The sequence below is a fragment of the Triturus cristatus genome, chromosome 8 (genome assembly GCF_964204655.1).
Source record: "Triturus cristatus chromosome 8, aTriCri1.1, whole genome shotgun sequence".
Lineage (NCBI taxonomy): Eukaryota > Metazoa > Chordata > Amphibia > Caudata > Salamandridae > Triturus > Triturus cristatus.
This window is the reverse complement of record NC_140591.1, coordinates 87,326,473-87,353,452: the sequence shown is the minus strand read 5'-3', so window position 1 is coordinate 87,353,452 and position 26,980 is coordinate 87,326,473. Positions and strand designations below refer to the sequence as shown.

General features: G+C 45.6%; 1 protein-coding gene across 5 annotated transcripts in view; it reads left to right on the top strand.

Annotated features, from left to right (window-relative positions):
- Window positions 1-9,200: 9,200 nt before the first annotated feature.
- The window catches only part of ZDHHC23 (zDHHC palmitoyltransferase 23), a 253,237-nt gene continuing 235,457 nt past the window's right edge, over window positions 9,201-26,980 (top strand). For 2 of the 5 annotated variants that reach the window (XM_085621072.1, XM_085621069.1), the window contains exon 1: window positions 9,201-9,437. The gene's annotated coding sequence lies outside the window, so the exon portion shown is untranslated. Of the gene's footprint in view, window positions 9,505-9,580; window positions 9,675-26,980 lie in introns of those variants that run through there. The other 3 variants (XM_085621073.1, XM_085621070.1, XM_085621071.1) reach the window with 2 other exon arrangements.

Below are 26,980 nucleotides of genomic sequence, written 5' to 3'. Positions count from 1 at the left end.
GCTATCAACTCAGATCTATAATGCGTGCAAACTTTCAAAAAACACACAGGCAATTGTGCACGCACGCACACACCTTCAAAACCCACTGCCAGTTGTGCCCCCCCCCCCCCCCCCACACACACACACTCTCTCCCCCCTTCAAAAACCACTGGCACACACTCCTTCAAAAACCACTGGCAGTTGTGCGCACACACCCCTTCACAAACACACAGGCACTACTTCAACAACAAAAAAAGAGCAATTAGACACACGATACTCTGCTGTCAGAAATGTATAGAGAGCTTTTTCACAAGGAAGGGAAGGGTAAGTTAGTACTTAAAAATGTCTTATGTCTGCTGTCGGTTCACAAGCTACATAGCATGTATCACATGTACCGCATGCAGGGTTCATGACTGACTGTGTTGCCCACCGAACCTCAACAAGCTACCACAGGGTAATGTACAGTATGGTAAACAGGCCACCGACAAACATTTTATTCGTCAAGTGACTTACCTTGAAGAGATCCATGTCAGAGAGTGAGTAGCAATTACACAGGCGAGGCACCAATACCGCTGCCTTTAACTGGTTTTAAATAGCTTTAAAAGGCTGCTGATGTGACTTTTAATTACATTTATTAAAAACAGTTCATGTAAATTACAACATTTTGAATAAAAATGTGTTTACAAACATTGGAATATTGAGCGCGTCAAGAAAAAATGAAAGGCGCGTCAGCCATTGACTTTAAACTGACTCAAAGCACACAAAGCCGTAAGGCCTTTGTTCAGCGAGTAATACAATAAGATACTGGTAATTCATTCAGCCAACAGCTGTTTCCAGCACAGTCCCTCCAGTTTTGTCAGAAAGCCACTAAATGGCGCATGCTGATAATTTATAAAAGGCAAGTATATTTGTGAATAGCACTGGGGCTCTATTTTTATCGGCTAATAGAAAACTGCGAAAACATCTGACTACAACGAATAAAACATCTTATAATTCCTTTAACTATCTGCTCATTTAATATTTACTTCTAGAAATAGAACTTTCATCCCTGAATGTTCAGCATATCTCCCAGGGAAGGAAATGTCCAACCTTTTTACGAGAAGTTATCTAGATGTTTTTGTGTTGTTTGTGTAAACTCAGACATTCCTTTAAGGAACACGTTCTGCTGTGTTTATTCAATGCGGCTTCTTTAACGATTCGCACGATTTCACAAAGATGGCAGTACACATCTTTTGCTAATTTCTGTTTATCCCGTACATGAACAACTTACGTTGTAAAGTACAACTAGGTACAGTTTACAAGATTTAATTTAGCTGAAAATCCATTAATCTAGTAGTGAGATGCTTTCTTACAAGAAATAGCAGCTCCCCCCACACCCCTTTCTGCTGCATGGCACCAAGTTCCCTCCCCCACTCATCCCACCCTAACCACATTCTCTCAACTGCTCTGGCTTTGTGACCGATGTGACATCACGTTGTCTGTAACTGCTCGCATGGGACTTGTTTTTTTGCTGTATTGTCAAAAGGTCGCTGCATGCACAAATCAGACCAGCTCGTTAGGATCCATGTTGATAGCTGATTGTTTTCTGTTCTCTATATTGCCTTACAATTCACCATTTCTTGTTGCCGTGAGATTGTGCAATCATCGCACGTGTTTTGTTTGAAGCTTGCTCTTTAATGTAAAGCATGTGTCGCATGGAAGAGATTAGTTTGCGCTATATACAACAAAAAAACATAATGCAACAATTTGGAGGGTCGGGCCAGCTCAGCTAGCTAGAGGCTGTAACTGACTGCACCGCCCGTCCCTGCTCACTAGAGACATTGTAGTCAGCTTGACGGCGTTTTCGCTCCCAGGCACGTCACTCCACTTGTTGTCTCCGGTAATACTACCCTGGACGGGGTGTTTCCTGTGAGAGTGGCGCTGGCAACTCTTTCTACTCTCTGGGCAGAATCTCCCCAAAGTGTTTGCAGCTTGAACAATAACATGTTGAATCTTGCGATGGAAGGCGAGTTTGCATGTGAGAGGGGCCATGGTCGATGTTGCAACATACATTTTCCTCCTCTGGGCTCGGCTATTACCAGACAGAAACAAAGCACATTAAAACAGGAGGTTGCGCTATATACAACTAAAATAAAAAAAAACATGGTTGATATTGCAACATACATTTTCCTCCTCTGGGCTTGGCTATTACCAGACAGAAACAAAGCATATTAAAACATGAGGTTGCGCTATGTACAACTAAAACAATCTCTCGACATTACACAAAGGCAACCGCTTGTTTACATTTGCATCTCGCTTTCACTTTAAGTGAAAGCGCGATGCAAAAATAAACAAGCTGTCGCCATTGTCTACTTAACTTGGTGTTCACGCGATCCTCCCTATTATCTGCTCGCACCAGTAAACAGCTAAAGCATCACAATGATCAAAGTATCCCCTTAAAACGCTCCCAACAAGCGTATAGTTACAAAGTAGCCCAAAAGTAGCAACAAAATAGCGTACATACAACAAAGCATATAACAATAAAATAACGTAATAACAAAGTAGCGCACAAGCATGCAAAGCATTCCACACGGAAACGCATGCAATAGTTAAATTTAAAAAAAGTGCAGCAAGTTATTATTAAGCCTAATGTGTCACGCCGCCAGTAAAAGATCGAATCCCGCTGGGCGTGGACTAAGAAGGACAGGGTGGCAACCAGGAGGGGCTACAAACCGTCCGGGACAATCAGAAAAGTCGGATCAGAATAATAAATGACGACAAACTACGCATACCAATCAAATTTACAGGCGGAGCTGAGACACAGCTTCGGAATCCGTATTGATTCCAAGAAGCCCTCGCATGGCGAGAGCAGCGCATGCGCTGCTTTCGCCAGGCCAAGACCTAAAAAGGACCTCAAGCACCTTCTACTTGACTCTCGTCCTCGACCATTCCCAAGTACTCTATCCAGGAGACGATCTACCTTCATTCTGTGTCCCCACCATCTTAATCAATGCCTGAACTGTGTAAGTCCTTTGTCCAACGGCTGTATTTGTCTTGGTTTTAGCCACCGATGCAAATGTCTTAACGTTTTTATTGTAGCTTTAACTTGCTGTACCCTTACATCATGTAACTGTTGTTAAGCGCGCTGGTGCCTTCGGGACATGTCTGCGCCAGGCGCGGAACGCCCAATGGGGCTGAAAGGACTTCAGCCCTGTCCCCCATCGTGTGTGGCAGCCCGGGCTGAGACAGCTTCCCAGGCACACACACAGCCGCACCCGAGCACTTCACAGGTCTTTAAAAGACCATTTACTTGCTAACGATGCTTTGTTGTTTTTCCACCCCTTCTTAGAACCCCTGCATCTCCACTCTATCGATGGAAGAATTAGCCCCCCCCTCCGAATAGGCTGACCAACTGGCATGGGTGCAAATTCAGGACGGTGAGTGTAAATATTCAGGACAAAGTGTCAAAATTCAGGACTAAAATTCAGGACAGAAGGTCAAAATTCAGGACAAAATGTACGTTTTACAGAAACATCAGAGGAGGTTGCGCAATAGTATATAAGTAAGTAAATAGACACCAGAGTTAAATTGACATGTTTATAGTAGCATAATAACTGCAGGCACACAGAAGTCTTTGCCATTAGCCTTGTCTTCTATTTCAAAATGCAATGCACCGGGAACCCCAAAACTTGGCTCTTGTTTCAGCTGCACTTAAGTTGAAATCAGTTTGTTCTATATTCATCCTTCTGAACACTGGACAGAATTTTACAGTCAAGTATGTTAGCAAGAACATTTCTGATGCTCGGGTCTCAGAAAGCTTATGGATTCCACCATAGTTGTAAGGTGTTGTTTACAAAAGTAGTATGTAGGCACAGACACACCACATGCTGTAACTGCATCATGGCCCATTGCCATTCTGTCTGAGAGAATCGGCCATATGCAGGATGACTATGGGGGTAATGGATAGTCTGTGAGGCCCAGGAGGGGCTGATGAAGCCTCCTCACTTCATAGAAATGCGAGCTGGCCCCAACAGTGAGGCTTCACACAGGGGGCATCGCAGATTCCTGGAAACCTCAGAATTAGGAACAAAAGGCGTCCGTGAAAAGAATGATGATGGACAACGGACTTGGCAATGAAATAACGGACGATCCGGGAAATTTACGGACGGTTGGTCACCCTACCTCCCAAATGTGGCTCTAGTGCGCCTCTGGTCTGCGCTTTATAAAATTGCAAAAAAGAAAATAAAATAAAAATGGATGTATAGCCCAATTCAAAAAGTATACTTTAAGGCAGGTCATGAAAACCTTCAATTATTGTTAGGATGTATGAAAACTGACTCAAATGAAACACGGCACCATAAAAGTGGCGAGCAACCAAACAAAGGAGCATATTATCAACGGCCAGCGATAATTATCGCTGGCTGCTCTTAGCGTTAAAATGTTTAACGCCGGCTATCGCAGATAATTATCGCGATGCTAGCGCTGTATTAACAACGCTCAGCGCAATGGCGATAATTATCCTAGCGATAGCTTCCATGGAACATCGCTGGTTTTCCAAACCAGCGATGTTCCATGGAAAAGGCCGATACCCTTGATGATAGGGGCCTGTGGTCTTAACCACACAATCCACCCCCCATGTTAAGTATGCCTTAGTCAGGAATTTAACAGACGTTAAGATCCTGTATTAAGGCATACTTAACGCGATTTAAAAAATCGCTACCCTTCCTCAATAATATCGCGAAGCTGCCTTCGCGATATTTTCCCTGGTTGGTTTCACAGCCACGCCTACTTTGCATCTCATTAGTGATGAAAAGTTAGGGTTAGGATTTTAGCTCACAACCTAATACACATTTTAGGAACCTTTTTAACTTTATCACCACTCTGGAGGCTAGGGCCGATTTTAATGATACCTCCGGCCTTGTATTGGGTGGCGATTTTAATGCTAAATTAAATGGAGATTGCCCAATTTTTAAAGATCACAACGCGGGTTTGGGGTGCAAAAGGGGTGCGGAATTAATTATTCTTTTGAGCACACATAATTTGGAGAATGTTATGGACCGCTTTCCCACTGTCCCCCTAGTGCCAACATTCAGAGGTAGAGATTGTTCTTAAATAATTGATTACATTTTTATATCCCCTGGCCTGACAGACCGTATTAGTGAGGCCAAGGTAATTCCAATGTCCCAAGGGGACCATAATCCTATCAAGATCAGTTTAAAGATTATTCATCGACCGGTTTACAACAAGGAATGCGGCGCTAGGAACCTTTCCTTAAGCTCAAACAATCTCAGATTAAAATGGAGGGGTATTAATGTGATGACGACTGTACAGACCTTGGTCAGAGACAACCTTCCTCTTTTCCTCTCATGTTTGTCCGATTTAAGTCCTAACCTTGGGGTAGTAGACGATTTTGTTAAGATCTGCTCAGCCCTTCGTGCACAGCTCATGATTCCTTTGCGCGCCATGACGGATGACCAGGGATGGTTTGATCATGAGTGCTCTCTGGCCAACCGCGAATTGCGATTAGTCTTATCTGCTAGCCCGAGGAATCTGACTGATGTAAAAAACGCTAGGTCACGATATAAATTGGCCATCAGGAGAAGGAAGGAGGAGATTCTTGAGGAGCGCTGGGAGGTGCTAGCACAAACTGCTGCCCGGGGTAGGGGCGATATTTTTTGGGCCGCGGTCAAAGACCTGCGTTGCGCGGGCCAGGTCGCGTCCCCAATAGATTGTACCATCCCTGGAGCTGCATGGGTGGATCACTTTTCTAAGATCTATGCGGCTCCACCTTCTGCGGCGGCCATCCCAATATTTAATAGCCCCCCACGGGCCGATGTATCACTATCTGAGGTAATGGAGGCCATCGCACAGAGCGCGGGGAATAAAGCCCCTGGCCCAGATGGCCTCCCAATTGACATTATTAAGACCCACCCTGATTTATGGGCCCCACTTTTATTGAATGTTTTTAAGAACTTAAATTTTACCTCCTTACCACCTCCAACCTGGTCATCTAGTATCATAGTGCCTATTTTCAAGAAGGGTGACCGTTCCCAACCATCATGCTATAGGCCTATCTCCCTTATTGACAATACCTTAAAGATTTTAGGGAGAGTACTGTATAATAAAATCCTGTTATGGGCCGAGGACAACCAAATTCTAGAGAGTTGTCAGCTGGGTTTCCGCAATAAAGTGGGAACTGCGGAGCAATGCCTTAATCTGAACCTTATCTTGGGCAAGTACACCGTAGCACGTAATTGCCCAATTTATCTGGCCTTCATGGATTTATCCACCGCTTTTGACCTTGTTAATAGGTCATTACTCTGGAAGGCCTTATTGGATTACGGCTTGGATGAATCGCTGGTACACTTTTTGGCCTATTTGCATAGGGATCTGAAGGCCTGTGTCAGGATTGGCACTGGGGGTGAGGTTTCCGAGCCTGTTACAGTTAACAGAGGGGTTAGACAGGGATGTGTCCTAGCCCCCCTTTTATTTATAATATACATTAACGGCCTACACAAACATCTGGTCTCTAACCGGTGATGTCCCGTCCATAAAAGATAACCTTCTCCCCGCACTGCTATATGCAGACGACGCGGTCCTTATGGGACGCACCCCAAATGCACTACGTATATTGGTGAATGGCTTTGTTGCACATATGGATTCCCTAGATCTGAAGACCAATTTTAAAAAGTCTTTTGTAATGTCTTGCGGCCCGAAGAGGCATCATATTGGCAGCATAGTTGTGGGTGCAGAAAGACTGGGGTCAACTGGCAGTTTCCCGTATTTGGGAGTGGTCTTTGCTGCGAACAACTCCTGGAGTGGGCATATTGCCCACGCCAGGAGTAAGTTCTCAAAGTCCATTAATTCAATTTTGAGCCTCCCCCGTCCAAAACTGACCGGGGCATTGCCTGCTATCCTAAAAATATACAAAACTCAATGCGTCCCGGTTGCTACTTATGGCGCTGAGGTTTGGGGTACTGCCAGTTGCTCAGACATAATTACAGAGGAACATAGATTTTGTAGGAAACTTCTCTGTGTTCCCATTACTTCCCCACATTTTATATGCCATAGGGAATTGGGTTTGCATTTTATAGGGGATTTTATCCGTGCTCGTCCAGCCCTTTTTTGGCTGTCGATCTGGAAAAATCCCGCTGCCAAACTGACTAGGGACATCATTGAGGATTGCCTCCGCTGTGACAGGGGTATGACCATTCCCTGGCTATCAGGAGTGCATAGCATTTTTCGCAGCGTGAACTCTGAAGACATTTTCCTTAAACCCTCCACCACTAAGCACCCCACTAAATGTGAACTTAAAAAAGCACTTTATACGTTATTTGATGTCGAAAGGGTAGCAAGGGAGTCCCTGAAATCTAGTGTTTCTGGTTATTTAGCCTGTAATTGTATAATATATCCCACACCCAGATATCTATCCCTTCCGTTGAGTCATTGGGAGCGAGGCCTTATATTTCGCCTTAGGGCAGGCACCATTAAACATGCACTTAGCTTCCCTCTATGGAATTTTAATGACCAATGTGTTGAGCCATGCCCCTGTGATTCCCAGAGTAGGCAAACAACTCTACATTTTTTATTCTTCTGTAAATTTTATATGAAGTATATTAACTGGTTTTTAACTCCGTATTTTAAAAAAAAAAAACCTATTAGCCTGGAACTTGCATTTTCAATGATTTTGGCCCTGGACGATGATGAACTTGTCTTTTGTGTGAGCTCTTTTTTAAAAACTGCGGTTCGTGCCCGGTCTACTATGTCTTAAAGTTTAGATGGACTATTTCTCATGTGCAAACAGTATTTTATTTTATTGTATGATTTTATAATTGTCTTTTTGTACTTTTATGGATTCTCAATGATCCGAATAAAGTTTTCATTGATTGATTGATTGTTAGGGTGCTGGAAACAGGGCTAAGTGAGGCAACGGCCACTACAACACCGTCGTTTCCACGCATAACCATAACCACGCATGCATTACAACGCATGCGTGGTTACAACGAAAAGCCTTTACCACGCATACCTTTACTACGAAATTCGTAGTAAAGGCATGTGTGCTAAAGTTAAAAGAAAAAGAGGGGGAGGGGGTCTCCCCGCCCCATAAAAAACGTGGGATTAAAAAAAGAGGGCTTGGGGGGGGCACCCCAAAAAATACAATATAAAAAAAAACGTACCCGATTCCGTCAATTAAAGAGAGATATGGAGGCAAGCCACGTCGTTCGAAGAAACGGTAGGACACTTCCACTTCCACTTCCTCTTAATGATGTGGAACATCACCAAGGAAGACCGAGGAGAGGTAAGGGGGAATGAGGGGGTGGTGTCCCGCAAGGGAAAAATTTAAAGAGTAGATAATAAGTGCGATATCCTTTAACAAGAAAATGCCATTAACATGCATAATTTAACAACGAAAATCGTTTTAAAAGTATGCGTGTTAAAGGCATTTTCGTGGTAAAGGATATTCGTGGTGATGGCATTCGCGTTGTAACATGCGTGGTAAAGGCATGCGTTACAACGGAATGCCTTGTAAAGTCATACATTCCCCAAGTCAGCAAAACACGCTCTAGCGTGTTCTTGCTCATTAGGCGATAAAGTTATCCTCGCTTTACGCCCGAAAACGGACGCTAAAGCGGCGAAAAGTTTATCGCCGGCCTTGATACTATGCCCCAAAGGTTGGTACTACAGACCCAACGCTCTCACTATTCATTCAGATTCTTCTCCAGACCCAAAAAAACAGTCACTCGCTGCACGAGAGCAGTTTAACGCGCGGTAAACGTCAAAGGGGCGCGAGCGAGTGGCTTTCCAATCAGCAGCTCGGTGTGAGAGACGGTTGTAATGCTGCGGCGCCGACGACAGACAAGGTGCGGCCATCTTGAACTGAACCTACTTCAGAGCCAATGCAACGAGTATTTTCAAAATAGTGACATACACTCCGAGTTTCAATAGGTAAACAGCATTGTACGCTTAGTTGCTTGCGCTACATCATTTTACAAAGTAAATATTTAGGACAATTTGTTTTTGTTGACATTTCTAAATGTACACAAAACTAGTAATAAATGAGTGTTGTAGGTAAATCTATAAAATGCCCTATAACAGTATCAATTTAGCCATTTTGCGGTGACCTGATTTTAAGGTTATCCTTTTTCAGAATGACAGCTGATCTACGGCAAAGGCGAGCCTGGGCGCCGTCACGTAGTCTGTCTTTCGTGTCTACGGGCCTCAGACCGCGCCCCGGGTTGGGAGTGGCGACCTGCCCGAGGGGTGGATCCGTTTGCCGGGGCCACTCGGCCTGGGACTCCCGTAGAGCACCGGGTGCAGCGGCAGGGCATGGGGTGGGAGTCTGACAGCAGCGAGGGGCGGTAGCTGCTCTGATCCCACCCACCGGAGGAGGGCGGCTCTGCCTCCGCGGAGGAGGGAGCAGCACTCGCACAGGCGGCGGCTGTGCCACCAGTCGGCAGCAGAGGGACCGCCCAGCACAGGTAAGAGCCGTTTACAAGTGACATGTTTATGCCAGCCTGATCCCGGGGCTGCCGGAAGAAACGCCAGGTAGGCTGCCTTGTCTGTTCTTTCCTGCACCTCTTCCCATCCATGCAATGCTTTCATTTTGTTGTCAGAGTTTCGCGTTTCTGTTGCCTGTTTTGTCTGTTCGTTCAACTTGATATGTCCAGTCTCCCGCGGTCGAAAATCCAGTTTATTCATTGCTTCTCGTTGGGAGAGTGAGAACTTTTTTTAGTTTCCCTTGTTGATGTTGTGCGCTGTCCTAAAACTGGGAACTCTCAAGTTCCACTGGTGTATTTTATTGGGAACATCATTAATGAAAAAAACAAAATTGTTTGTTTCGACAGCATATTGAGGGCCCAATATACACAGTGAGAAAGACTTAGAGTTTCTCTAATTTGTGATGTATGTACAGCATTCACATAGCAAAGTTTGCAGCATTTTACACAGAACGGAGCGTGTGAAAGAGGATACTGAAAGTTATCAGGTGTTCTGCCACACTGAAAGAAGAGATACAAAAGGATAGTTGGACAGGGGCAGACTTTTGGGACAACCATGAAGAAGTCGGACGATATCGCGGTAGAGAGGAAAGGAAGAACAAACTCTTAACTAGTACTACAGCTAAAGAGAGAGAAATGACTTGGTGAACTTACTGTCACAGATAGATTAAAATGCCTAACTTAACCGCTGGCCACATTGAAATACTGGTCGGCAACCTTTTTGTGTCAAGCCCTCGCCCCTTTACACAGTTATCGACTCGTATATGTGCCGTAATATTTTGTCACAACTGTGTGCGAAACGGTAAATATCCCCAGCAAGCGTAAACATTTCAGTGGGACTTGATGGCTTCTCACCTACGAATTGTAGACAAGACTACTTAATATATGTTAGTGCTTCTCAGTGGACACGAATCGAATCATGCATTGTAAAAAACACATTGCAAGTCGCCTATAACAGTTATAGTGAAAAGAGATGGAGGCTTTTTAAAAGGCTGGCCCGTGACACACGTTCTTAGCTGTTTGTGTTTCTTACGACGAATCAGCTATATGTAATTAAAAACATAATGTAAGCGGAAATCCAAACGTATGGTATACATACTCTGTGGGTCATTCATCCTAGGATCTCACAACTTGTTCAAGTGCGCCAGTTGGGATTTGAGCCCAGGTCCCCTATCTTTACATTGACATTTCATCTACTCCTCTTCCTCATTTTACACAAAATAATAGCATATAAAAAGCACACAAATTAATATTTTATCATATAAAGCAATCCAGGAAACCACAACTCACTGTGTTAATCCAGGAAACCACAACACACTTTTCTTTTTTTTTTTTTAATACAAAGTTAAGTGTAAGTCAGAGCACTCTGTTAATATCAGTGGCGTACTCGAGTTAAAAAACATACTTCAGAAATAACCCTTCCTTAATCTAAACAATTAAATAAACCTGACAATCCACAGGGTTGGAGGTCCCATGACTCTTGCTCTCATGGTCCAAGTGTTAAATGGGACAGACATCCCAAAAGCAAGTTCAGTCTTTAGGCACTTTTCGCATACGAACAACAAAAGGAAAAACACTTCTTTCTTTTCAAAACTACTTTAGGGATGGGAGATAGTGTCTTAGATAATGGGCTCGGTTCTGAAATGATGCCCTTCCTATCCTGTTTCCTTAGTTGTCCCATTGGTCTGGGTGGTATTGTTTCGTTGTGTATTCCACCTTTCTATGGTTAGGACTAAATCAAGGACACTGGAGCCAACCCGTCGTTTTCTCCTGCCCTGGAAGAAGACCTAGGCAACAATGACCTGGAGTATAAAGAGCATATCCCAGCTAAATGAATACATTTGTGCTGGGTGCATCAAGGACACGAACATGGTGCATAAGGACTTTCCAGTCCTCCTGGCTGACCAAAGAAATTAAATTCAAGAGAGTGGCAGTGAGAGCAAAAATAAATAAATCATAGAGGCACCACGACTAGAAAATTTGTGATAAAGGATAACAGAATAGGTAAGGTGGATAGGTTTAGCTATCTAGGCATACGGCTGGATGAGAGACTGTCTTGGGTGCCCTTATTGATATTGCACACTCAATCTTTTAATAGGGTGGCTCATAGCATTGATGCCTTATCTAGGCATTTAGGTCACAGTCACATAAAGTCCATACTACACCTTTACAACGCTAAGTGTGTCCCGGCTGTAACCTATGGGGCAGAAACCTGGGGTTATAAATCTCCTATATGAATACAAACGGCAGAAAACCAATACCTAAGGAAACTGTTATGCATCCCACAAAATGTTCCATCAGAAATAGTTAATGAAGAGATAGGGGCAGGTCACATAGCTGACTATATACGCTTGCGACCGATACTACAATGGTGCTCTATATGGACAAAAAAAGAGTTGGATTTTAATAACTATTAGCAAGAGATTGATTGAACTTTTGTTATCGTGTACCATGGCTGAGCTATATAAAAACTATCCTGTCTGATTTGAGCTTGCTGCATGTCTTTAACTCACCTGAGAAATTAACTAAATCAGTTACTGCAGAAGTTAAGAAGGTATTTTTAGAGCATACACCAGAATTTAGACTGCAAAAGACTCACAGCATAAACACTGTTGCATACATCATACAATGGTCAAAAGTAGTAAAAGAATGGAACTTTATCTAACACTGGACATGTCGGTGAACAATAGAAGACTTTTAACATACTTAGGACTGAATATGTTTCAGCAGCTTGTGGTAGGATGGCATAGGCAAAAAGACCTTCCTGTATGTTCTTGTGATGAGTCTTCTGCACTAGACACTTTACACATTATACTAATTAGTCCTAAATGGGCCAATTTGCGTCAAAAGTATATACGCCCTTTATTTGCACTTTTGAATTTTAAACTAGCGAGACCTGCCCTTTTATATTTACAATTTTTAGAAAATTCTACTGTCTGCTGGTATGTGGCGAGATTTTTAATAGCAGTGTATTATGCTTATGCTTGACATTGAAATGGAGTGTATTTACTTAATGACATTATTTGCTGCTTTTACTATTTTTGTATGATTGTTTTATTGTACTTTTATGATTGCCAAATACAATCGAATAAAGTAATTATTGCTTGATTGAAGAAGAAAAATCATAGCAGAGTGGAATCCCTTCCCGCTGTATACTATGCATTCAGCGCTTTCTATCATGGTGTGTTGGCACTGAAGGATTTTTACAGCAAATGGACCAGCAGAGTAAATCCAGGAGAAGCTAAGAGCCCCTAGTGGAACCTCCAAGATTAGGCATGCACATCCTGCAGGAACGGCCATCTATCTGCATTTAGCGTCAGATAACTTGTCGGTCTGCCCCATCTGGATCACCCTGAACTTTGCAGGATTACAGACTGACGTCTCAAACCCTAGTTTCGAAAGGCCATGATGAATCAACTACAGGTCCTGCCTCTTGAACTGTGTGCTTACTCAAGTTCAGAAAGCACAGCATTCTGCTACAGTCCCATGCAGTGGGCTTTCTCAGCACCAGGAATATGTCTGCATAGTCCCCCGTGGCTCCTTGTGAATTGAGCTAGGGTTCTAGCAGTCAGTCTCAACTCTTTCACAACACCAAACGCATCTAGGGGAACCACTGAAAGCATCTCAGAGTACAGAAATTTCTGCACCACCTCTGCGATTGCCACCTGGCCGGTTTTCTACCGATATCAAAAGTATTTTAATGTCCCGGCTGTATGAGAAAAAGCAAAATCACCCAGAGCCGGTATTTGTAGCCCTTGTATATACTTCAGACAACAATTGTAAATAGAAAGCACTTCTAAATGTGTTCTAGAGCTGGGTTAACGATCCACCCCAAATAATTAAAGTGAAGAAAGGCAGAAGAGCTATGTTGCAAATGAATGCAAACGATTTTGTTTAAAGTCCTGCTTAGTATCACGCCAGGGCCTTTGAAGATTGTTTAAACCACATCAAATGGCAGGTATTTTTCTCTTGGAGAGGGCGCAACCCTAATCATCTCCGTCACCCTATAAAATGGCTGGGAATCCTATGATACATACGTTTCGTGGTCTCACCAAATCTTTCAGGTACTCCACTTTCGATTCCACCAGGATGATGCAGTTGACGGCACAATCCTTGAACTCTAGTTCATCAGGTCCTCTTTGAGTCGGCCGTATGCACTGGTTTTTCCCGAACCTTGGATTCGTTCACCTGCAACCTTGGCTGCTGGTTTCTGATCTACTGTCCATTTATGACGACGCCTCAACATTACTAGTAGTAGCCTGTACGTCCTTTATAGCTACCGTGGAAAGGCACTTTTCTGTTTGTCAAGCTGGTGCCAGTAGGCTCACTACCATCACGCAACTCCTGGTACAGGGTTTGAGGGCAAAAAGTTACTCTTTTCATGTCTGACTGTCTTATCACATTTCCCCTTAGTTGTTATCGCTCTGCATCAGAGGTCCGGTTGGAAAGTTGCAGCATTCTACCAGTTCGTAGCACATCTAAAGGAGCACCCGCAAATATCAAAATAGATCAAATTCATGCTGGATTTGATCTATTTTGATCATTGAAGAAACACAATAAAGAACATATATTGGATTTCCATTATTTGTTGGTGCACCTTACCGTGTGCTATAATCTTTGAACTGCTGGACAGTGACACCGAACAGCAGCAGGTGCATGATAAGTAGTGCACAGGACATTATACATAAGTATAAACTATGATTGAGGGGCAGTCTTTCTAGTCCATTCTACTAGTTCAGGCCAGAACTTTTAGATGGAAAGTTGAGGACTGAATGAATACACATGGTTGTATATGGTGTGATCTGTCAAGAAATTAAGTGATTCGCAGTCTTTACATATGCAATTTTATTGCAAACAGGTAAGTATGGAATGGATATACACGGAGCACTTTACCAACATGTCATCATACCAAAGAGGGCCTAGTTCAGTGGGCATAGAGAATGACTTATTCCCTCCCAAAAAAGTGATTTCTCTAAGGAGAAATCAGTGATTTATTACTCATTGACACTAGTCTTCCCTTTGCTTAAATAGGAGTTGTTTAGCAAAGGGTCTAAACATTAAATAACATGAGGCCCCAATCCATGTCTCCTTCTGTTTCTAACAGTTCGTCCCTCTTGGTCTTCTTTGTGTTACAGGCAGACAGCACTCTGCCTGGATCTGCGTTGTGTGGGGCTGTATGTGTGCCTACGTGTGTATGCCAATCTGAGTATTGAACTTTGGAAATGCATACTTGGTTGTCCTGGCTCTCCTTGGCGTCTTTAGAATAGACCACAATTCCTAAGATGAGGCCCTGATTCCTACACCGTTTGACCCCTGATCACTTATATTTCCTTCCCTCTTTTACTTCCCCTTTCCTTACCTGCAGCCTATTTTCCTCCCACTTCCCTGTTGCACTCAGTTGGCCAAAGTCTGTTACTGACCACTGCTGTGGAGAAACATTATTCCATTCACAAGGATTCTTCCTCATTTCATCTCTCTAGTTATGCCCTTTTCATTCTCCTGTCACATCTAGCAATTCAAGATTGCTTTGCTACAATTTAAAGCTCTATACATGATATACATCATAACACGTCTTTGTGTGTATGGTTGACTACATCTCAGGCAATTCATATGTATGGGTGCTTGTAGTCTGCTTTCCTGGATGTCAATATGCATGATGCTCTGCCCGTGTATTGGATTGTATGCATCACCTACATTAGTGCGTGTGTAGATGTTTGTCTTCAGGTATGATAATCTGTCACCAATACTTTTTTTTTTAAATAAGTGTGCTCACCTTTTGCACCCCCCCCCATTGGCCTAGCACCTTCCATGTGACTGTTTGATACTGTATACCCATTTTTCTTGTCCCCCCCCCCCCCCCGCAATGTAATTGCCGTCTAGATGAGATTTATACCGTGTTTCTGCACACACAACACAAACTAAAGAGATGAAAACTCCCTTCTGACCAGGGTATTGGAGGACTGGCCGTTAATGGCACTGCACTCCCGGACCAGGATCCTACCACCTCTGTGTTGAAATCCAATGAGTGCACTATAGCTGTGGCCCTTTGTTTAATCCTTTCCCCCATATGTTGCTAGTAATGGGTTATGGTTTGAGTGCTTCAGTTTGTGCTAGTATAAATGTGTTTGTGTGTGTGCGCAGAGTAAGCAAGGTATTGTGTGGTGGTGTTTATTTTTTCTTGGAGGCCTGCGAAACTCATTGGATACGGGTTACTGGGTTGTTTCCATGATATCCCACCCCACCCTGCCACACTGTTTTGTGAAAGTGGATGTGTCATGCATGTATTCAGTTAGCTGGGCTTTGCTCCCTGTTTTCCTGGTCATTATTGCCCATGTTTTCTTCCAGGGCAGGGGACCACAGCAGGCAGTTGTCATGTCAGGATAGACTACAGGTGATTGTTGTTTTTAGGGTAACTCGGGTATCTAGTAGCTCGCTCCAAGATACTCTGAGCTCTGTGACCACTTAGTCTCAGCCTCTCTCTACACGACTCCAACTTGATCTCTGTGATCACAGGTGGCTCCCAAGGGGAAACAAAATCTGGTTCAGAAGCCTCGTCATCTACTATGGAGCATCCCAGAGATATGGTCAGCTTTTCCTTCAGTCTTGCTTCTCAAGCTATATAATTCAGAACTGAACCTGTTGGAAGCAAGTGGTTATCCTGACGTTTGGGATTGATGTACTTGACGTGAAGGACCCATGTCAGCCCCTTGGTTAGTCGTGGTGTGCCCCATTTGTAGTCACCAAAGAACCAACAATGAGACCTTTATCCATACTTCTTCCTGAAGTCCAAACGTGTTGGGCCTTTTCTCTAGCTTTTGAGACAGTAAGTTTGCCGTTCTGAGACTGCAACTACTGGGAGTACCTTTTTACAGATATTTTTTTATTCTTTTTCTGTGGCCCTGAATTCAGTGCCCACGCTCAAGTCATTCACAACATCTTTCTTCTTCCTGGCTGCTACAGGGTGCAATTTTTGTCAAATGTAACTTTCAGTATTCTTGAGTGGGCCAGTGACAGACCAATTTCTTCCCCAGTTGGTTGCACTCTAGTGAGACTCCTAAATCTGCTTAAAGCAGGTCAACAGCTAGTGGATTGCTAAAGCACAAGCAAAAAACAACTTTCTATTGACACAATGTTTTAGAGCACAACTTCAAAGTTGGAAATACAGTAAAAGTCAAAGATCTAGGAAGAGTCTCACCAAAATGGATACACCAGTCACTTCAAAACTAGTAATGCCTCCTTTCTGCAGAGTTGTTTGACTGACTGACTGTCTGGCTAACCGGATCTTCCTGGCTCTCGTTAGTGGTCGTGGGCACTAGTGGTGAAACTAGCAGCCAATTTGGGATCAAACTGGTATGCTTAATTTCATTGACACAAGGGAGATCCAGGAATGGAATTGGTGCCGTCCCAGTTCTCTTCATGTTCTTGTGTATCCGTTCTATCTAGTCATCGGGTTGATTTTTTGAATGCCAGGTAAACTGCCTGGGTGAGGAACACTCACTTAGCACCATATCTCTATTGTTTCCACTGACAGGAATGTAGCCAAGTAAAGCTGCAACCGTCTCCTTTTTAATTAGGTCTCGCCTAGGCAGTGCATGCGCTGTCTTTGCGAGCCATCAAGTAATCTATATATTGGATGAAACTCCTCCTGTTGCCGGGTAATAGCTCCTGTCGCTCGCCATTTGTTTAACGTTGGCATCCCTCTTGTTAGCTGGGTTTTTACTGGCTGTTGATCTGATACTGACTTCCGTGTAGTCCGGAAGCAGCAGCGCCGAACTACTGTTTTCGTCCGCTTTTGTGTTTGATGTGTGTTTGAGGGGAACTTTCTTTTACGTGTCCTTGATGCTGTTCACCCTTGGCGGCGCCCTCCCACAGCGCAGCATTGGCTTTACACACAGCTATACATATTAATTGCTTAGCTGCTTTTAAAGGCCAACACTTTCCCGTAACTATAGCGGCCGCACGCCTAGATTTTCCTTATAACTGCTCGTTATTTATTTATTTTCTAGAAGCACGGCACGCTTTAACTTTAGCGGCCGCGCATCTTCCGTTCTTTTTGGTAGGCGGCGCGGCAGCTTGCTCCTTATTGCTGTAGCGCGCCTTTATTTTCCTTGCAACTTGCTCCTTTACAATCTTTATGAATTTATTAATTTTTTTAACAGGCACAGCACGCTTTAATTTTAGCGGTCACGCCCCTTCAGTTTTTTCCCCCCGCAGCATTGCAGTTTGCTTCTCATTTCCGTCCCGCGCCCTTGGCGCCTGCAAAACTTCTCAAAGGTTTAACCTTTATAGAGACGAATGATATGAATTACGGGAGCGCAGTAAGTAACTAATAAACCTCGAAATCGCGCTTTATGACTTACAAGCTACCATAATGAATGTCTTTTGGTGGCTCCGGTTGCTGAGCGTAGTGTCAGGAGCAGAACGTTTTCTATTGAGGTAGGAACTCTAACGAGCCATCTGCGCCGGTGTGTAATCAGGCTCCTAGACAAAGACGACTGCTACAAAAGTACTGTGAAGGAACGAGAGCCCCGAGTGGTCTAATCCCAATTTATTTAACCTTGTGGCTGCGTCCTGAGTGCGTGTGACTTGGATCATACTTCCACGAAGGACCGGATGGCTCACTACATGCCTTCCCTCTTTAGAATGTTACTCTGTCACTTGGGTCAAAACCATAACTTTCAACTTTTGCCAGCTTAACAAACGTGGCCTGGAGCCTCTGGCTTGACTTTGCCTCACTTGACTCACGTCATACCTTTGACTCAGAGGAACCGGGCGTATCCCGGACTCTGGTAGAACTTCTGCCTGAGTGTGGCCTTCCCCTGGGGGTTGGTGCCCGGCTGCCGGTGCTGACTTGTGAGCAGGGTGACGGCAACTGGTGATGATTGAGTCCATTCTCATTTCTCAGCCTCCAGGCAGAGGGCGGGCTCCTAGACAGCGTGTGCAGGCTAGGGTATGTTTTTTTAACCATCGATGAATTGCGTTTCACTATTTATAGGGCCACCCGGGCTGTTATTATTCCATTTACACCAATGACTGTCCGTAGATCCTTCTCATAGAGAGTGTGAAATTTCCACCCCAGGTGGCGAGCTTTGACAAGAACATGATCGCCCACACCTGGTTGGCATGTGTTGCTTATCTTTGCCTGTTCATTGGTTTTCCTAGTTTTCTACTGACAGTCACTGGTGTTTAGCAAGTGGATTGCCACTTGGGGGCACGGATGGTGTGCCTCTGCAGCCTACCAAATAACAGGGTCTCAGGAGCACTCTTGAGTGCTGCACAGCACACATTCTGGCACTAGTTCCATTACTGCCTTTGTTCGTGCATGGATCCTGGTGCATGCTGATGGCTCACGGCACGCATTCTTATGCTGGCTTTCTATGTGGCAGGCTTTCATACAGGGATTCTGGTGCATGCTCATGTCGCACGCTGCACAGCAGACTCTAATGCTGGTTTTTCACATGTCCGGTTTTCATGCACAGATTCTGGAGCATGCTTGTGCCTCATGCTGCACAGTACACTCTAATGCTTGCGGTACTGCACCTAGACATTCAGTGCTGTTGCCTTGCTCACTAGGAACCCCTAGGAGCAGCTTTCTGTACTGCACCGAGAAATACAATGCTGGTTCCTGGCTCACTACGCAAGCATTTGCAATGCACTAGGTCTCGCATTACTGAAAGTATGAGCTATTGGTGTTACATTATTATTTGCAATGCCAATACCTCAAAATATCAATAATGCGAGACCTATTGCATTGCAAATGCTTGTTTAGTTTCTGTATATCATTCAAAAGTCTGAATATTGATGATCATGCTCACCCTACTGACCCATTGTTATAGTTCTCCACATTGTTCTTGGAGATATTGGTTGGTGATAGATTAGCACTACGTGCTGCAGTTATCTCGTTAGTAACTGGGGCTGAATCCTTTTTTAGGTCTCGCCTAGGCAGCGCATGCGCTGTCTCGTTGAGACATGCAGTATATGCTTTAGTGGGGAGTCTCTGCCTCTATTTTCCTATTTGTTTTTGAGTGTGTCTTTCAAAATGTCCTACTTGCTATTGGGTAAGCGTGTTTTATGTCCTTCCTTTTAGCCTATGACTATTGGCCCCTTTACTGGTATGAATGCATTCTTTTGGGGTTTGTTGTTTATCGGGGATCTCTTTTATTAGGTCTCGCCTAGCGTTGAAGCGCATGCGCTGCCCGCTTTGCGAGGCATGCAGTATACACTACATCAGGGAAGCTTCATGGAAGCTCTGCCCACTCTCCGCTCATCTTTTTGTTAGGCTTAGGTCCTAAATGCTGCCTTCCCATTGGTTCTAGCCTTGTTAGTCCCGCCTTATGACGAGCATGTCGTCATTTGTGTCCTTCCATAGCTACTGGCCCCTTCACTGCACAGACTACTTTTCTCCCCCTCCCCTCCTCTTCCGCAGTCCAATACCTTCCCGCCGGCCCCTACCCCCACCCCCCCTCGTGCTCATCACCCGCATGCATTACAGGAAATCACTTCATTTATTTCTGATTGAAAAAGTGCGCAAGGAACGCTCCAGTAGCCTGATAGAACAACGCTGGGCATTGATAGAAAACCATAATTTAAACAAACGATTAACCAGTTGCCGCCCGACCTCTCTGAATCAGGAATACTTCAACTTTATTTCCGGTTGGAAAAGTGCTCCAGGAAAGCTCCAGTAGTCTGATAGAACATCGCTGGGCATTGATGGAAAAACATAGCTTAAACAAAAGATTAACCTTTTTTCCTCTCCTTACTATTGTCTTATATGGTGTTCAAAGATGGCTACCAGCTTAACTTCCTGTCACTTGTCGGCTTCCTAGCGGCGTCTCATCCGCACTCCTACCCGTAGTTCCTGTCGGTAGGGCAAGGAGGGGAAGTGATGGGTGTGCTGCATGGGACTAGGAGAGAGAGGTCGGAATCGGGGAGGAGGAGATAGCTAAGGAGGGGTAGGCGTCTCGGGGACAGAAACCCAACAGAGATCAGCTCACCCGAATTTGCTCAGCTCTAGTGAGTTCCGATCTAATCATGGCTTCCCAGAACATGGACCCCGCCGCTGCCACCAACTCCGCCACCGCCCGCAAGGGAAGAGAGCCTGGGTCCAGCGCCGCAAGCAGGGGCTCCGTTGGCAAAAGGAGCTGGAGGGGGGTAGCAGTGAAAGTTTCTGTCCAAGGTTTTTGGTGTGCTGAGTGAGAGTCCTGTAAGTAGGGACTATGTTAAGGGCTGTAAGGAGGGGCTAGGTTGAGCTTGCCGCAGTACTTCAAATGGAAAAATAGACGTGCAGGTACTCTATACCAGAGTACCTGTTCGTTTCTGAGAAGTGCCGGTTCTCTCCAATTAAAAGTATTGCGTTTCTCGTGAGAAGTGCAGGTACACTCTCTCTCAAAATAAAAAAAAAAAGTGCCGGTACTCCGTATCAGACAGTAATGGCCCATTTTAAAGCACTGGCTGTAAGTAAACGGTCGGCTGTGACTCGCCCATGTCAGAGATTGTTTTATATCATACATATCTACAGTTTTTGGACGGATGCTGAGTTTGTGTGACAGTGTGAGTCCTGGTTATGTAGTGGTGGGAAGTTTTCGGAGTTTGCGTGGACATGAGTGACTGAAGAAAGTGGGTATGCTTTAAAACTGTAAAGTTGCGTGGTACTCTGGGTAGCGGCGAGGCAGATTTGACCAAGAGTTACCAAAGAGGTAGAGGTAAAGAAACTGCAAAGATGTGACTGGGGAGTAGGTTGTTGGGTCGTTGACCATTGTGAGGGTGGTGGGAATGTTGCGCTAAACTCTCATCTGAGGTGTAGATACTCCGCAAGTTCTAGAGAAGAGGTAAATTGTATTCCATTTTCTCAGTATTTTTGGGCGTAGGAGATGGGCTTTCTGAAAGCTGGAGATTTGTTTTTGATTGTATTTAAAGCATTCATAAAATTATTTCTGATGGATACATCTGCCTGTGGATTCCTCACCTTGTGAATATCACTTGCGCCAGCATTCTTTGGAAATTTTTTCGGAGCTCTCCACGCCGACGAGGCAGTCATGAAGTCATGGCTCCGGACGCGACTCCGCGTGACGTCGCTGGAGCCATAGGAGGACCACGTCGGCGTGATGACGTCAGTTCCTTTTTTTCTGCTCTGCGACGCTAATGTTTTTTTTCAAGGACTCTCCATACTTCGTTGGATATTTTGTTAATTTGTTTGTTACTGTTTCTCCTTTGTCATGTCTGGGCCAAGGAAGTCTGGTTTCAAGCCTTGTAAGGAATGCGGAGGTCACATGTCTATTACTGACCCGCATGACGACTGTCTGTGGTGCTTGTCATCTGATCACGAAGTCGAGAACTGTTCTTCCTGCAGGAAGATGAACCCAAAGGCCCTGAAGGAGAGAGAGGCCAAACTCTATATGGCCAAAGCGAAAAAAGAGAAAAGGAGTGACAAAGGGGCGAAGTCTGGGTCATCGGCTTCGCACGAATCCAAAAGGAAACATAAGAAGAAGAGGAGGCATGCTTCTCGACGTCGGTCGTCGATGGATGTGGAGTCGAGGTCGCCTTCTCCTGCCCCTCGATGCAGTGTTAAAGACTTTGTTACACCTTCTCCATCGGTTTCTCCTCAGGCGACTCCAGACCATTCCCCGTCCTACAAGGGGACTCCTGAGAGGTCGACGCCGCCGAGGTGTCCAGTCATGTGAATGATGAGACGCCAGCGGCTCCGCCTGTGACACCAGCGGCTCCGCCTGTGACACCAGGGGCTCCGACTCCAGCGGTGCCTCATGTGGATCCTAAACCTGTGCAGTATCCTCAGTTTCCGGCGCCAGGTTTGGATCCTTCGCATTTTTTGAATGCGATGTATAGTGTTTTCCACAGGGCCTAGTTCCCCTCTGGTGCACCTTTTGGTCCCATGGGTCCGTTGGCGTTCAATTTGGGGGTGTGTCAGCAGTATCCACAGGCCCCCTTTGTGCCCTTCATGACAGCGACGCCGTCCTGGCATTTTCCGTCTCGTGAAGCTCGAATTCGGTCGGCCCCAGTTACCGGTCCTCCTTCGACGCCGCTCCTGGTACCTTCGCCGCCGCGTGCGGCACCGTCGACACCGTCTGCGGCTCCATCGACGCCGCTGCTTAAGATGCGTTCAAGGAGAGAGGCCCAGAGGTTGCTAGAGGAGGAGCAGTACCAAGAGAAAAGGGAGGAAGGAGAGGTCTACGACACTGAGTATGTGTTTGAGGACTTGTGTGAGGCAAGTGGGCTTGATGTTTCTCCTTAGTCGGACTTAGTCTCTCAGAAGGCTTTTCCCTCAAAGGAGGTGGCTCCCTATCATGCTGTTATTAAGAAGGCGGCTGCACTTTTGGCTTTACATCTTCCTATGGCGTAGTATAAGCCGAATCTTCTTACAGAGGTGCTTCATTCTCCTTCAGTGGTGGAACCGCTCCTACCTTTTAATGATGCACTCACAGAGCCCATTCTGGAGGTTTGGCGCAACCCTCTTTCTGCGCCTGCTGTTTCAAGGTCTGTATCACGAAGGTATAGGCCTACTCCTGGGATCCAGCGTTCCTTTCATCCCACCCCTCTCCTGAGAGCTTGGTGGTTCAGGCTTCATGTTCGAAACAGTCCACAGGGGCATTCCCTCAGGCTCCTGCTGATAGAGACTCCAAGAAATTAGATCAGTCTGCCAAAAAGATCTTTTCTTCAGCTAGAATGGCCTTGAAATCTACCAATGCCACCTGCCTTCTGGGTAGATGCATTCATACTTTTGATGGATTCCGCCAAACTGATTCTTCCAAAGCTTTCTGAGGAGGACAGAGGAAATCTTAGTGAAGTGTTGGACTCTCAGGATGCGGCTCGCCAGATCATCCAGTTGGGCCGGGACACTGCGGATTCTGTTGCAAGGGTGATGGGGTCATCTGTTGCAACTCGTAGGAATGCATGGTTGAGGTCTTCGGGATTCTCTCCTGATGTCCAGGCGGCACTTATTGATCTGCCATTTGATGGGGCTAGACTCTTTTGGGATAAGGCGGATACAGCCGTACAAAGATTAAAGGATAGCAGGGCCACTGCGAAGTCTTTGGGTCTGCAAACGCAGTCAAGAGGTTTTGGCTTCAGAAGGTACAGAGGTTTTGGGAGGTCTTCCTTTTGGAATTACAAACAACCTCAACAGCAGCAGCAACAACAGAACCCCTTGTACAAGTCCTTTAGTGGTAAAGGCAGGGGCTGACAACATGGAGCAGTACATCATCCCTCCAATTCCTCTTCCTCCACCTCCCCTTCCTCCACCTCCCCAGGCCCTCCTGGTAATGCAGGAAAGCAGCCCTAGATCCGCCATCTTGGATCATGTAGGTCCTGTGGGAGGTCTGCTCACCCATTTTCTACGAGATTGGAAGTCAATTACTTCGGACCTTTGGGTTCTGGATCTCGTGGAAAATGGGTATGCCCTCTCCTTCAGGGAATTCTCTCCTCCTTACCCTCCTTGCCAAGGTTTTTGCACGAAGGATCATTTTCTTCTCCTTCAGGAGGAGGTTGTGGCCCTGTTGCAAAAAGGTGCGATAGAGGTGGTCCCGGAGCAGGAAAGGGGTCAGGGATGCTACTCCCTGTATTTTCTGTTCCCAAAAAGGATGGGAGATTGCGTCCAATCCTGGATCTCAGAATCTTGAATCTTTTTCTCAAACAGGAGAAATTCAAGATGCTCACCCTAGCGCAGGTTCTTCAAGCGCTGCAGCACGAGGACTGGATAGTGTGCATCAACTTACAGGATTCGTATTTTCACATCCCAATCCTGAAGTCGCACAGGAAGTATCTCCGCTTTACGGTTGGGTCGCAACGCTACCGGTTTGCGGTCCTTCCATTTGGTCTTACTACTGCGCCTCGAGTCTTCACCAAGGTGATGGCGGTGGTGGCTGCCGATCTCAGGAGGTCGGGGATTCCTGTTTTCCCCTACCTGGACGACTGGCTATTGAAAGCAGAGTCTCCAGAGATGGTGCTCCGTCCTCTGCAGGTGACAACCCAGCTGTTGTTCAAATTGTTTTTTTTCGATAAATGTACCCAAGTCTCACCTAGTGCCCTCTCAGCGCAACCTGTTCATAGGGGCGGTACTGGATACCACTGTGTCGAGCTTTTCCTCCTCCGCAAAGGATTCTCGACATTCAGGAGATGATTCCCTTGTTTTACAATGGAGCGGTTGTTCCAGTTCTAAAGGTCCTTTGCCCGCTCTGTCTGTTTGCCTCCTGCATTCTGTTGGTCAACCTTGCATGCTGGCACATGAGGGCGCTCCAGTGGTGCCTCAGCACAACTGAGTTCTCAGGGAGTCTGTCAGGATCTCCAGCGAAGCTGCAGCGGATCTGTCTTGGTGGAGCGTGGAGGGCAATCTGTCTCAAGGAAAGCCCTTTCATCTTCCTCCAGTAGTGGCCACAGTGATAACGGATGCCTCTACCCTTGGGTGGGGTGCTCATCTGGGGGATCTGGAGATCAAGGGCCTTTGGTCTCCAGAAGAAAGATTGTCTCATATCAATCTTCTGGAATTGCGGGCGATACGTTTGGCACTCAAGGCATTTCTCCCTTCCCTTTGCGGTCTGTCGGTTCAAGTTCTGACGGACAGCACTGCCGCGATGTGGTATGTCAACAGGCAGGGAGGAGTAGGTTTGTTCCGTCTCTGCAGAGAAGTGTTGCGACTCTGGTCCTGGGCTCAGGATCATCAGATTTGCTTGTTAACAAATCATCTGGCTGGGGTATTGAACATATGTGCGGACAGTCTCAGTCGGCAGTTTTCTGCCGACCACGAGTGGAGGCTTCATCCAGAGGTAGTTCAACACATCTTCTGGACGTGGGGGTCTCCTCGGATGGACCTGTTTGCCACTCAAGAGAACGCGCACTGCCCGTCATTCTGCAGTCTCCAGTTTCCAATGCAGGGGTGTTGGGGGACGCGTTTCAGTTGAGTTGGCGCTCACAACTCCTTTACGCGTTTCCTCCCATACCCTTGATTCCTCGGGTTCTGAGGAAGATTCGCCGAGACCGGGCCCAAGTCATCTTGATCGCCCCGGATTGGCCAAGAAGGGTGTGGTATACAGACCTTTTTCACCTTTCATCGCACCCTCCGCCTCCCTCTCCCTCTCAGGGTAGACCTCCTCTCACAGTCGGAGGGGCAGGTTCTACACCCCCACCTCCAGAGCCTTCATCTTCATGCCTGGAGATTGAACGGGGCAACCTGAATTCTTTTTCTCTCCCACCTGGTGGTGGATGTTATTTTATCGGCCAGGCGACACTCCACCAAGTCTATCTACTCTTATAGGTGATTGAAGTTTAAGTGGTGTGGAGAGAAATCCGTTGATCCCTTGCAGGCTCATCATTCTGATATTCGTTTTTCCCTTCATTTGGCTCAGCTGGGTTTTCCTGTAGCCACTGTTAAGGGATATTTATCGGCCTTGTCGGCTTTTCTTTGTTTGCCTGATCAGCCGTCTCTTTTTAGGTCTCCAGTAGTGTTCAGGTTCATTAAGGGGCTCACTAATTTGTTTCCACTCACTCCTTTTATTATGCTCCAGTGGGATATGAATTTGGTATTAACCTTTCTGATGGGTTCTACTTTTGTGCCTATGCTTAGTTGTCCTTTGAGACTGCTCACTTTTAAAACGGTCTTTCTAATTGCTATCACCTGGGCAAGGAGGGTCAGTGAGCTTCAAGCTCTGAGTTCAAATCCTCCTTTCTTGACCGTACATGCTGAAAAGATGGTTCTTGGGACCAAAGCTGCTTTTCTGCCCAAGGGGGAAACTCCCTTCCATCTGGGTCAGTCCATTACCCTTCCTACTTTCTATCCTCCACCTCACCCTTCCAAGGAAGAGGAAAGACTTCATCGTTTGGATCCAAAGAGGGCGATTAGCTTCTATTTGGATAGAACAAAGGACTTCCGTCATGATGACCAGCTCTTTGCTGGATATGCTGGTCGTATGAGAGGCAAGGCGGTGCACAAGCGCACTTTATCCAGGTGGATCATCTTGTGCATCAAGATATGCTACTCCCTGGCTGGTAAGGAGCCTCCTGTAGGCATTAGAGCTCATTCCACCAGGGCTAAATCGTCTACTTCTGCATTGTCTAGATGTGTTCCTGTTTTAGACATATGTAAAGTCGCAACTTGGGCCTCCCTCCACACTTTCGCGAAGCATTACTGCTTAGACTCCGAGGTGAGGAGGGATGGCCACTTTGCGCGCTCTGTTTTGCAGGATTTTTTGGTATAGAAGGGTGGACAACCTCCTCCGGGAGTGGGACTGCTGTGGGATTCTATTCACAAGGTGAGGAATCCACAGGCAGATGTATCCATCAAGTAACTTACCTTTGGTAAAGCTTTTTCTGGTGAATACAGTATCTGCCTGTGGATTCCTCACTGACCCACCCGCCTCCCCGTTGTCCACTCTTTTATACCTTAAAAGAGATATTCTTTAATATGTGGTTTCATTTTGTGTTTGTTTAATGCCTCTGCTTGCCTTTGTTTTGGCTTCCAAGACAGGCTTGTTCTTTCACTTTACATTATGTGTATTTGTTTGAATACTGTGTTCTAT